General features: G+C 36.4%; 1 non-coding gene across 1 annotated transcript; it reads right to left on the reverse strand.

The window, feature by feature from the left end:
• Window positions 1–11,726: 11,726 nt before the first annotated feature.
• LOC132670539 (U7 small nuclear RNA) lies at window positions 11,727–11,787 on the reverse strand. Its single transcript, XR_009606770.1, has one exon. It is a non-coding gene; the product is annotated as a U7 small nuclear RNA (small nuclear RNA).
• Between the last annotated feature and the right edge of the window lie 2,091 nt (window positions 11,788–13,878).

A 13,878-nucleotide genomic window follows, 5' to 3' on the forward strand; every position in this document is an offset into this window, starting at 1 on the left:
AGATAACATAGAGGGCTGAGGGAAATGTTGGTATAATTCAACTCACAATATGGCAATTCTGCATAGCTGATGTTCTGCTCGTCTTTTGATAATTCTTTTTTTGTTCGTGTCTTTCCTCACTGCCTTTCATCTTCTAGTACCAAATTTCTTAGTCACTCTCAAATTTTGATTTTTAAGTTTAGTTGGTGGTTTATTTCTTGGCAATTACGGTTCATTGAAAATATTGCCCAGAAAGTCTTTTCTTCCTCCCTGGGAGTCAGTTAATAACTATGCCTTTCCAAGAGCCTCTCCATTCCCTCCCACCACTGCTTCTTCTCTCACCTGGTTCAGAAATCCTGAAGAGAGTTGAATAAGAGTCACCGGTATCTCAGGATTAGCCAAAGTAATAAGGTCTAGTAGGCAAATATTTCTCAGGACCATGGTCAGCAGCACACACGTCCTGATTTCTATTCTTCTAATATTTAGTCCTTGCTGTACCTGTGAGTCTCCGTCTTCAGACCCTGGTCTCAGTCATTGTTTCTGCCTTTCTAGGGCAAACTAGCAGTGTCTATGTGGATAAACCATATTTCTCAGTGTTCTTCCCTGCTCTGGCCCACTATCATCTCTTCCTTAATCTTCATCAAAAGTCCTGGGAAAGTTGAACATGAGTTACTCCTAATATAGTAAATTGCCACATAGAGAAAACTTTATGTAAGGGCACACATGTAATGTGTATGATAAGTTCAAGTTTTAGCCAAGAGAAAATGGTTCTTCTGTATCTCCTAGTAGGTCTTCAGTTTGTGGGAGAGAGAAATGGACAAAGACTTTTAGAGAAGAGTAGCCTTTGAGAGATTGCCAGGGAGGGAAAAAAAATGCTCTTGGGACACAATTTTACCAAGTGATTTACCAAGAAAGAACCATATACCAACCACAAATGAAATTTAACACCAAGGAGGGTTAAGAAACTCAAGAAGGAAAATGTAAGATCTGTAGTAGGTTCTGCAAACAGAAAGAGTTATTTTAGCTTCACTCAGTTAGGGATGAAACTTGATGTCATGTTGAGGTCCCTAAAAACATGTAGAATTGCTTGAGCATGAGCTCTGTGGTACCTCACAGGATGCATTCAGCAATAGCTTCAGCTCTGAAGCCAGTGGAAGATCCCAGCTGCTTTTAGGATTGTCCTAATGTGGAATGGTGTTTAATCTTGGGTCTAGTGTTCATGGTCAGAGAGATGCTGACTCTGCTAAGTGACTTATAATTGTGTGCATACTGTCATTGGTGTGTCTCTGGAGGCATTCTTGTGAGTTTACAGAAATTTCTTAATGACTCTGTAAGAGATTTGGTGAGGTTTACGAGTCAAAATATTTGATTACATGATAGCTCCCTGCTCTGTTCCTACACCCTAAATTAGAATATATTCTGGCCTATTTTCAATATTTTCAATACATTGCTAGTTGGTGTGTGTGTGTGTGTGTGTGTGTGTGTGTTTGTGTGTGTGTGAGTGTGTGTGTATAAATTTTTATGGTAAAATGAGAATGCCTATTTTCAATTTGTTAGAAAAGGCCACCCAGTTCTCCAGCAAAAAATAACTCTAAATTCACTTAATAAAAACAAATTCTTATCAGGGCTTAACTGTAGTTGAAGGGTGGTGAGGGATAAAAAGAAATCTCTGTAGAGTCAGCAGCATTGTCCAACAAGCTTAAATTCATTGCCAGTATTCACTACCGATATCTCATAGGATTCCATGGAAGTAACTGGTGCATATAGCCCTGGATCCTGGCACTGTGCTCTTGGTGGCTTATGTCAAGTCAACATCAGTTCCTGCTTGCCAAACTCCTGCTCAGCTGAAGATCTGCAATGTTCATTCTGTGGGTGTAGTCCAGCCCTGTAATTGAACATAGCAATAAGAACCACCTTTGGGATGCTATCAGAGTGAAACTCCACCCATAGGTGATGCCTGGATTTAATCTGCTACCTAAAGGGATATTTCTTTAAAAATCTGAAGGTGCTGTGTGCCTGGGAAGCTATAGCCTTTTTTTTTTTTTTAAGTTCTCTTGTCCTTGTGGGGAAACTTATATCCCAGTTTCAAGTTTGTCCACCATAACAATCTCAGTATACCTCACAACCAAGCCAGCCCAAGATTACCACCAACATATTTGAAACAGTCCATTCTTACGTGTAAATCTTCCTGTATTGCTGATAGATTTCATTGGTAGGTATGCTACAAGCTAAACTATGGTCTCCTCTAAGTTTCCATAGAGTTTTAGGTGGAGAGAAAAAAACCTCTGGTAGCATTATATTATTCACATAGAATCAGTTTCCTGATCCATTGCATGAAACAGAGTACACAGTGGGACAGATTTTCTTGAATGTGCCTCCCTTCCTCATCCAATTGCTACCCTTTGGAGGGAGGGATACTGGGCTTATTGGGCCGGCTGCCCTCAAGATAGCACAATGGCATGAGATGAAAAGAGTGGACCCTTTCCAGGCTGGGTGTTACACATAGTCTTTAATCTGGGGAGCCACATTATAGGTACTGTATCCTAATTATTGCCTTGCAAGGATTAACTAGGTACATGTACTAATCTTTGCCTTCCCTCCTATCAAAGATCACCTGCCTCTTTCTTAACAACTCTGTTCCTTCTTTTGCCTCCACTCTCTCCTACATCACCAGCTTCACTCTCTTGGCTGGCAGTTCCAATCAGCATATACATATTCTCTAAGATCTTGCATGTTGAAAAACTTTCCTTTGACCCCACTTGTCTGTTTCCTTGAATAGCTGAACTTTTGGAATGCATGATCTATATTTACTATCTCTGCTTCTTTACTTCTTATCTGTACTGTAACTCTAGGCAAGTTTCTGTGCCAGCACTCCACTAAAACTGGTTTCCTTTCACTAAAACTGATCTCCTTAAAGGTTGTCAATGTCTTCCATGTTGCCAATCCAGAGGACTGTTCTCTGCCCTCATCTGATTGAACTTTTGAGCAGCATCAGCCACTCCAGTTGTTAGCTGGTTGATCATCCTCTTTATCTGCCAACACTTTAGGCTTTGAAAGCACTAGATTTTCCTGCGTTTCCTCCAACATCACTGGCCATTCTTTCTCAACCTCTTTTGCTGGTTACTCCTCCCATACTTAATTTCTAAATGTTGACACACCTTGGAGTTCAGTCCTGTGCTCTTTTTTTTCCTACTCATACTTTTTTTTTCTGATATTTTAATATATTCCCTGGTTAAGTCTAACTTAGACCTATGCCCTGTGCTTCTTACTCACATATCCAGTTACTTGCCATTTCTTCCCATTAGAATGTCCGACTTCTTAAACATAATGTGTTCAAAACTGAATTTCTTTCTCTCACAAACCTAATATTCCTCTAGTGTTAACCCTCTCAGTAAATGGCACGACCAAACTCTCAGTTGTTCAAGCCAAAAGTATAGGAGTTATGCTTGATTTTCCTCTTTCCTTCAACTCTCCCTATGTGTTATTTATCAGCAAATCTTGACTCTACATCCAAAGTGGATTTAAAACCTATCTACTTCTTCCAATCTGCATTATTACTACTAGGTCCAAGTCATCATTATTTCAATGTTTTGTGGAATAAATGAATGATTGAATAAATGAATGAATAATTGTCTCTGGAAATGATACTATTCTAGAGCCTTTTCAATATCAGTTTGCTTTTACTCTGCTCAAAGATTTTTCTCCCATACCTGTCAATGATTTCCAAGCAAGAGAAAGCAAAGTACTAACTGCCCAAGCATCACATTTTGTATAAAGCTTGAAAGCACTATATTTAGAAAAAGTTGGCAGACATAAGCTCTTAAGTCCAATTACATTCTGGCATAGTGAAAGTACTAATGGAGACAGTGGGCTGTAGTTGATATCTGGACAGGGAGTTTCTGATCATTTGTATTATAGATGTCTATTAATAAACAGTTTTTGGAGAATAAAACATAGCAAATAAAATTTAGTAGATTGAGGAAGACCGACTCTTTTGGCTAACCTGGATTCACTCTATTATGAAGAATATTGATCATAAAATCTGATTTGATTTGGCAAGTCATATCATTAAGGAGTAGCCATGTAGACAGGCAATCTTACTTATGATAAATTAGACTCCTGCTATAAAATTCTCTAAGGTAAACAAATACTGAGTAAGGATTGTGATCTGCCTCTTTGCTGTAGGCCAGGAAGTATAACTCAGTCAAGTACATGTCCACACTATTATGTTGTATCCAAATCTGCATTTTGATTCTGGACACTCACAACATTGTCATTGTAATACAGTTATTGAACCCAAAGGAATTTGGTCATAATGATGCTACTAATTTGATGTTCTTCTGTTTTTAAAAAATATTTCTTAAATTAATATACTTTTTTTAATATATATAGTTCTGTGGATTTTTAAGCCATGTAATATGTGCACCCCCACTCAGGGTACAGATGGTTGCACCACCCCACCCCAAAACATTCTGTTGTGCTTTTACTCACATCTTTCTCCCACGACAACTCCTGACAAGCATTGGTGAATTCTCCATTATGATAGTTTTGTCTCTTTGAGAATGTCACATAAATGAAGTTATATAGAACACAATCTTTTGACACTGGTTTCCTTTCCTTAGTGTAATGCCTTTGAGATTTATCCAGTTTGTTGCATGCATTAAGAGTTTGTTCCTTCTTCTTGGTGAGTGTATTCTATTGCGTAGATATATCACGTTCTACTTATTTGCCAATTGCACTGGCTAAGTTTCCTGACTGTGAATAGGACTAGTTAGAGTGGACATCCTTGCCTTATCCTATTATCAAACATTCAGCTTGTATCATTAAATATGATGTTAACTGTAGGTTTTTTGCATATGCCTTTTATCAGGTTGAGGAAGTTCCCTTGTATTTCTAGTTTGCTGAGAGTTTTTATCACAGTGGTTAGTTTTTTCAAATGCTTTTCCTGTATCAATTGATATGATCATGTGGTACTTCTTCTTTAGGACATCAACATGATGGATCACATGATTGAGTTTTATTATTTTTTTCTAGTTGATAGTTTTTTTTATGAATATAATTTATTGTCAAATTGGCTTATGTACAACACCCAGTGCTCATCCCAACAAGTGCCCTCCTCAATGCCCATCACCCATTTTCCCTCTCCCCCATGCCCCCATCCACCCTTAGTTTGTTCTCTGTATTTAATAGTCTCTTGTGGTTTGCCTCCCTCCCTCCCTCTCTGTTTGTATCTATTTTTTTTCCCCTTCTGTTCCCTCAGGGTCTTCTGTTCAGTTTCTCAAGATCCACATATGAATGAAAACATGTAATATCTGTCCTTCTCTGACTGACTTATTTCACTCAGCATAATACCTTCCAGTTCCATCCACATTGCTGCAAATGGCATGATTTCATTCTTTCTCATTGCCAAGTAGTATTCCATTGAATATATAAACCACATCTTCTTTATCCGTTAATCAGTTGGTGGACATTTAGGCTCTTTCCATAATCTGGCTATTGCTGAAATTTTAAAATTGAACTAGACTTACATTCCCTGGATAAATCCCCCTGGGTCATAGTATTTTATTCTTTTTATGTATTGCTTGGATTCAATTTACTGATATTTTGTTGAGAAATTTTGTGTCTATGTTTTCATGAGGAATATTGGTCTTTATTTTCTTTTCTTTTTTTTAATATGAAATTTATTGTCAAATTGGTTTCCATACAACACCCAGTGCTCATGCCAACAGGTGCCCTCCTCAGTGGCCATCACCCACTTTCCCCTCCCTCCAACCCCCCATCAACCCTCAGTTCATTCTCAGTTTTTAAGAGTCTCTTATGGTTTGGCTCCCTCCCTCTCTAACTGCTTTAATTTTCTTTTATTCTCATTGTCTGGTTTGGTATCAGGGTAATGGCCTCTGGCCTCATAATGTGGTGGGAAGTGTTCTCTGCTCTTTTACTTTCTAAAAGAGATTTATAGAATTTGCATAATTTCCTTTTTAAATGTTTGGTAGAAATCACCAGAGAAGACATCTGGATCTGAAGATTATTTTTGGGGGGAGGTGTTTAACTATTAATCAATATCTTAATAGTTATAGGACTGTTCAGGTTATCTATTTCATCTTGTGATTAATTTGTGTTTTGGGGAAAATTTGTCCATTCCATGTCAGTTGTCAAATTTATAGGCATAGTTCGTACTATTCCCTTATTATCCTTTTGATGTCTGTGTGTCTGTGATGATATCCCTTCTTTCATTCTTGGTTTTGATAATTTGTGTCTTCTCTATTTTTTTCTTTGTGTCTTGTTGGAGGTCTATCAGTTTTATTTATCTTTTCAAATAATCAGCTATTTGTTTCACTAATTTTCTCTCTTGTTTTTCTGTTTCAATTTCATGGATTATTGCTCTTTATTATTTCCTTCCTTTGGCCTGCTATGGTTTCATTTAGCTATTCTTTTCAAGTTACTTAAGGTAGGACCTCAGATTTATCTGTTTGAAACCTTTCTTCTTCTCTAATGTAAGCTTTTAATGCTATAAATTTCCCTATAACTGCTTTAGAGGCATCCTATGAATTTTAATGTGTTTCATTTTTCACTTTTACTCAGTTTAAATTAAAAAAAAATATTTCCTTGAGATTTCCTCTTTGAACCAGGGATTGATTATTTACAAGTGTGTTGTTTAATTTGCAAGTGGTTTTGAGGATTTTTCTATTATCTTTCAATTACTGATTTCTAGTTTAATTCTGTTATGGTCAGAGAACTTGCTTGCATGATTTCAATTCTTCTAAATTTGTTAAGGTTTATTTCTAAATAAATGATAAGTATTCAATGTGCACATGAAAAAATATGTATTTTAGTGTTACTGTTTTCTAAATATTTTTAGATTTACTAGTGGCACTCAGTACTCTATATATTTACTGATTTTCTATCTACTAATTTTATCTATTATCTACAGAGAAGTGTTGAAATCTCCAAACATAATTATGGGTTTTTTTTTTCTATTTCTTCTTTCAATTTTGTCAGTTTCTGCTTCAAGTATTTTGAGGTTGTGTTGGTAACTGTATGTACATTGAGAAATGTATGTCTTCTTGGTGAACTGACCCTCTTTATTACTGCATAATGTCCCTCCTTATCTCTGATAATTTTCTTTGCTCTGAAGTTACTTTGCATGATATTCATATGGTCACTTTATCACTGTTGTTTTCATTAGTGCTCACATGGTATAACTTTTTTCATCCTTTTACTTTTGTATCATTTCTTGTGTCACTTCTTGTATCACTATATTTGAAGTGAGTTTCTTATACATATTATAAAGCCAGGTAGTTGTATTTTTTCTTCTAACAATCATCGTCTTTATTTTTTTTATTTAATTTAATTTAATTTAATTTAATTTAATTTAATTTAATTTAATTTTTCCTTAAAGATTAGTTTATTTTCTCATATTTTAGGGGAGGGCAATTTTAATTGTTGATACTGTTTCTTTCTTAATTATTCATTTACTGGGGTTTTTAAAAGCCTGAAGCGGGGCACCTGGGTGGCTCAGTCGGTTAGTGTCCGACTTCAGCTCAGGTCACGATTTCACACTCCGTGAGTTCGAGCCCCGTGTCGGGCTCTGGGCTGATGGCTCAGAGCCTGGAGCCTGCTTCCGATTCTGTGTCTCCCTCTCTCTCTGCCCCTCCCCCATTCATGCTCTGTCTCTCTCTGTCTCAAAGATAAATAAGTGTTAAAAAAGAATTAAAAAAAAAAATGAAAGCCTGAAGCAATTTTGATACTTATGTTTTTCTAGAAAATTATCCATTGTACGTAAGATTTCAAATTACACATAAAGTTGTTCATTTTATTTTGTTACTTTTTAGGTGACAATCTTCATCTTTAAAGTACATGTAAAATTAATGTAATTACTGATATGTTTGGATTTAGGTTAACCATTTTATTATTTGGTTTTTTTTGTTTGTTCTCCATGTCTTTTGTTCCTATGTTTCTCCTTTCCTGCTCCTTCTGGGTTATTTGAACATCTTTAGTACTCCATTTTAATTCTACTTTTGTTTTGGAAGATGGTGATCTTTGTGTCATTTTTTGAAATATTGTCACAGGAAATATTGTTCATTGATGTTTAAAGGGTTTCTTTTCCATTCCTTTAAGTTGAATACTACTACTGCTAACAGCAGCTATGATTTAGTAGGCACCTGATATATGTCCTTTCCATATGTAATCTGTAATCTTTATAACAATGCTCCATGGTTAAGTAATTTTTTTTATTTTATAGCTGAATAAAATTGAGAATGAAAGGGGCTTAAATGTCTTACTCAAAGTCACCTTGATGGTAAGGAGGGGAGTCAGTAGGCCAGTCCCCATCTAACTCCAAAGACTATGTTCTTTCCATGACAACTTTCACAAATTTGGCATACAAGACTTCAAGATATAGGGTTTTGCTAATTATCATGGCTATGAAATTTCTTGACTGTTAAAAAAATGATCAATGTAAAACACATTTTGTGTTATGGCAGATAATCCATTTTCCATCAGCTGCAAGTCTTGTGTGGGAAAGCCACCCCCTCCCCCGACTTGTGACTAGGAAACTTACAGATCACAAAACTTTGGTTAAAGTTCCCTGCCAATCTGTCCCCAGCTATAAGTAATACTATACTACTAGTTTGGATTTATTATAGATAGTTTAGTTGTACTTGATCATTCTCCCTTTCTTTTACTCCAGATGTTGTATCCCAGTATCTCTTGAGCCTTATTGTTATATTGGGATTGTATATTGATACAGTGATCTATTGTCCCCATTTTTATTGGCTCATAAAGCTTCATAAAGAGCAGATGGTGTATATTTGCTTCTGACGTTAAGTCCTATGACTCTGCCAGTGGATGTTTTTATAATGCCTGCTGTATTTATCAAGTAAACAGTGTTGCCAAGAGTCACCCACTTGCTGTTTATGCTGGGTATTCAAGCTCCAAGGGATGCTATAACTACACACTCTGTAAGTTTGGCATTTTCCAGGAACTTTGTGTTAGGTAGTAGAGATGGTCCATTAAGCCACTTAGATACCATGCATCAATTTTATTTTGCTGGTGATAATCAGGAGATGGTCCATTTATCATGAGGCATACATTTTGATTTGATTATCTGAATGTGTTCTGCCCTATTTAATAACACTGTTTTCGATGTTAACAAAGGAAAAGGAAACAAGCATTTGTTGAGTGTGTACTACATAGAGTTACTTTGCATGTATTATTTCCAGTAATCCTCCCAATGAATCTGAAGTATAGATACATTTTTACAGATTATTTCGCAGATTATGTAATTTGTGCCACAGAGATTAAGTAATTTATGCAAGACCATATAGGTTAGAATTGGGGGAAGGATATCCAGTTTAAACTATAGGACTCCAAACTACATAACCATTCTGGTAGAGCAAAGTATCTGCTTTACCATCTTTTCCCCATGCTGGTTGTCATTAACCATATATCTCTAGAAAAATTCTGCCTTTTCCACTATTTTAGATCAGACTCATGGTTTTACTTCTATGCCATAAAAAATAATAACCAACAAAAGCAAAATAGTATAATGATTGATAGTTACAGACTTTGGAGTCGGACTGTCTGCGTTCAGACTCCGGTTCTGCTATTTATGAGCTGTATAATTTTGAGCAAATTATTTAATTTCTCTGTGCCTCAGTTTCCTCTTCAATAATAATAGTACTTACCTCAGAGGCTTGTTATGGACACTAAATGAGTTAATATTTGGAAAGATCTAGAATAGTGCCTCATACATTACAAGTACTACACACATATGCTTGTCAAATAAGTTACATTTATCTGTCATTGTGTATGGGGTTCTCTGTTAAGCACTTTAAATGTAATACCAAATATGTGGAAGGTACTATTATTATCTCCATTTTATGAATGAATATACCAAGACTTAGAAAGGATAACAGCTAGTCTAAGACCATACCACAAGTAAGTTCCTTGTGGAAAACCAAAAAGAATATAGGAGAGGAGAATAAAACTTACCCATGATTCTATCACCTAGAGAGTATTGTGGTTACATTTGGAGTATTTCCCTTATTTTATTCATATCACTGTAGATTATTGAAATCATATTGAATGTACAATTTTCCATTTTTGTGTTGTTTTTTACCATTATATTAAACATTTTCATCTTAACATATCTTTGATTTTTGTTGTTGTTGTTGTTGTTGTTGTTGACATTGTTACTGGTTACAGAATATTCGACCACTTGGATATATTTTATTTAACCCCTCATTAGATGATGGGTATAAAGTTATTTCAGGATTTTGTGCTAATGAATAATGTTACATGAATTTCTCTGCATTTTGGATTTTTTTCTCAGGATATGTTCTGAGCTTGGGATTACTGTGTCAAATAATCAGATATTTTTAATATCTCTTAAATGCACAAATAAACTAATATTTTCAAAGGAACTTGTAAAAAATTGTAAGCAAAAATACAGATAAAATACAAAAAGAGAAGAATCAAGTTACCCAGATATAGGATTTTTTTAAAAATTAGATTTTTAATTTTGAGATAATTCTAGATTAACATACTTTGTTAAGAAATAATATAGAGAGATCCTGTCTGCCCTTGACTCCATTTCTCCCAGTGTTAACATCTTACAAAACTGTACTGCATTATCATAACCAGGATATCTCACTGATACAGTCAAGGTAGAGAGTATTTCTGTCACCACCGTGATCCCTTGTATTGTCCTTTCATAGTCATACGTATCTCCTCCCAACTCCCATCCCTGACTCTTGACAGTTACTAACCTGTTCTCCAACTCTATAGTTTTGTTATGTCAAGAATGTTGTATAAATAAAATCATAAAGTTCTTCTTGACTTTTTAGCGTTGGCTGTTTTTACTCAGCATAATTCCCTGAGTGTTAGGAATACCCTAAATTCCTTTAGATGAATTTAGATTCTTTGGAAGCTGTGCATGCCAGTAATTCATCCTTTTATTGTGGAGTACCAATTCATAGTATAGATGTACCACAGTTGGTTTAACCATTCACCCATTGAAAGGCATCTGGATTGTTCCCAGTTTGGGGCTATTACAAACAAAGCTATTATAAAACTTGTATATTGCTTTTGACATAAACATAAGGTTTTATTCTCTGGGGAAAATGCCCAAGTGTACCGTTGCTGGGTCATGTGGTAGTTCCATGTTTAGTTTTATTTAAAACTGCCGAACTGTTTTCTAGAGTGGCTGTTTTATTTTTGATTCCAAGAAGCAATCTACGGATGATCTAGGTTTTTGCATCCTTGGCAATATTTGGTACTATTCCTGCTTTCTGTTGTAGCCATTCTGAAAGGTGTGTAGTGTATCTTATTGTGGTCTTAATTGGCATTGTCCTAATGGCTAACATTGTTGAACATCTTTTTGTGTTCTTATTTGCCATCTGTATACCCTCTTTGATGACATGTTGTGCATGTCTTTTGCTGGTTTTCTAACTAGATTGTTTTTTAATGTTGAGTTTTTATATATTCTAAATTCTGGTCCTTTGTTGGATATGTGCTTTGCAAGTATTTTCTCCTAGTCTGTGGCTTGTCTTTTCATCTTCTTAAGAGGGTATTTTGTAGAGCAAAATTTTTATTCTTGGTGGGATCTCACTTACCAATTTTTTCTTGTATAAGATTATGCAAGTATAAGAATCCTTTGCTTGGCCCTAGATCCCAAAGATTTTCTCCTATTTTTTTCTAGAAGTTTTATAGTTTTATATTCCCCCCCCCCCACTCCCCACCAATTCTGGGGTCTTTTGATAATGACTGAAAACCTGCTAGACAAATTCTAAAAGGACTTTTACATTTTATGTTTAAGTCTGTGATTCATTTTGAGTTGATTTTTGTAGGAGACAAAAGGCTTAAGTCAATGTTCTTCTTTTTTTCTTTGTTTTGTGTTGTTTTTTGCCTGTGGAGTGGGAGTGATTCCTCCCACTTAATTCTTTTTCAAAATTGTTTTAGATACACAAGTTTCTTTGGCTTTTCATATAAATTTCAGAATCATTCTATCTGTATCTGCAAAATATCTTGCTGAGGATTTTTGATAGGGATTGCATAAAACTGTATGTCAGTTTGGGGGAGAATTAATGTGTTTCCTATTTTGAGTCCTTCTTTTTTTTTTATTTTAATTCTAGTATAGCTAACATACAGTGTTGTATTCGTTTCAGATGAACAATACAGTGATTCAGCAATTCTGTACACTACTCAGTGCTCATCATATCATAAGTGTACTCAGTCCCCTTAAGATTTCTGGGGCTGGTTTATTGGTTATGAATTCCTTTAACATTTGTCTGGGACACTCTTTAGCTCTGTTTCTCTTATGAATGATAGCCTTGCTGGATAGTCCTGCTTAGGTTTTTTTCTTTCAGCACTTCAAATATATCATGCCACTCCCTTCTGGCCTGCAGAGTTCCTGCTGAAAAATCAGCTGATAGCCTTGTGGGATTTCCCTTGTAGGTACCTGTTTTCTTTTTTCTTGTTGTTTTTAAATTAAAAAGAATTTTTTTTAAGTTCATTTATTTACTTTGGGGGGAGACAGGGAGGGGCACATCCAGAGAGACAGAGAGAGGGAAAGAATACAAGCAGGCTTCACACTGTCAGTGCAGAGCCCGATGTGGGGCTCGAATCCATGAACCGTGAGACCATGACCTGAGCTGAAATCAAGACTGAGCCACCCAGGCACCCCTCTCTTACTGTTTTTAAAATCCTCTCTTTATCACTACTTTTTGCTGTTTTAATTACTACATGTTTTGGTGTGGACCTCCTTGGGTTGATTTTGTTGGGGTCTTTCTGTGCCTCCTGGATCTGGATTTCTATTTCCTTCCCCAGATTTGGGAAGTTTTCAGCTATTATTTCTTCAATAAATTTTCTACCCCCTTTTCTCTCTCTTCTCCTTCTGGGATCCCTATAATGCAAATGTTATTACACTTGATGGTGTTGCTTAGTTTCCTAAGTCTATTTTCATTTATTATTATTATATTTTCTCTTTCCTGTTCAGCTTTATTGCTTTCCATTACTCCATCCTCCAGGTCACTGATATGTTCTGCTTCCTCTAGTTCTTATTTATTCCATCTAGTATAGTTTTAATTTCAATTACTGAGTTCTTCATCTCTGTTTTGTTTGTTTTGTTTTGTTTTGTTTTCTATCTCTTTGTTAAGGATCTCACTGAGGTCCTCCAGTCTTTTCTCGAGTCCAGTGAGTATGTATATGATTCTCTATGCAAATTCTCTATTAGGCATATTCATTATTTCCATTTCACTTAGGTCTCTTGCTGTGATTTTGTCTTGTTCTTTCATTTGGGACATATCCTTCTATCTCCTTGTTTTGTCTAACTCTCTGTTTCTATGTGTTAGAAAAGTCAGCTACATCTCCTACTCCTGAAAGCAGTGGCCTTATGAAGAAGAGATCCTGTAGTGCCCTGTGGTGTGATGTTCCCTGTTCACCAGAACCTGGTGCTTCAGTACTGTCTATGTGTGTCCTATGTGCCTTTCTGTGGCTGCGCCACTTTTGGCTTCAGTCTAGTTGTCTGCATTGTTTCTCTTTGCCTGTTGTGGGCAGGGTTTGGTCCCTGTGTTGTTCATGGGCTTGTTTGGGCTGCTTTGGGCTTGAGTTGAGTCAGACCAAGGATTTGCCAGAGATGCAATAGCACCAAACTGCAGGACAGTCTCCCTGTCTTGTCCCCTGAGAAGCTTTCAATGATGGGCAGGGACTGCAGTCAGACCGGGTATCTGCCCCCAGGCTACTGCTGGGGCCACAGTCAGACTGGTATGTGCATTTATCTTCCCCCCCTCCCTGGGGCAGGAGTCACTTTGAAGTGGTGCTGGCCCCTGTCAGGGCTGCTTGCACACTGCCAGGCTTGTGGCACTGCTTTGGATGGGCTCTGGCCAAGGGAGTGTTAGA

This window comes from Panthera onca, chromosome B3, assembly GCF_046562875.1.
Source record: "Panthera onca isolate mPanOnc1 chromosome B3, mPanOnc1 haplotype 2, whole genome shotgun sequence".
Classification (NCBI taxonomy): Eukaryota; Metazoa; Chordata; class Mammalia; order Carnivora; family Felidae; genus Panthera; species Panthera onca.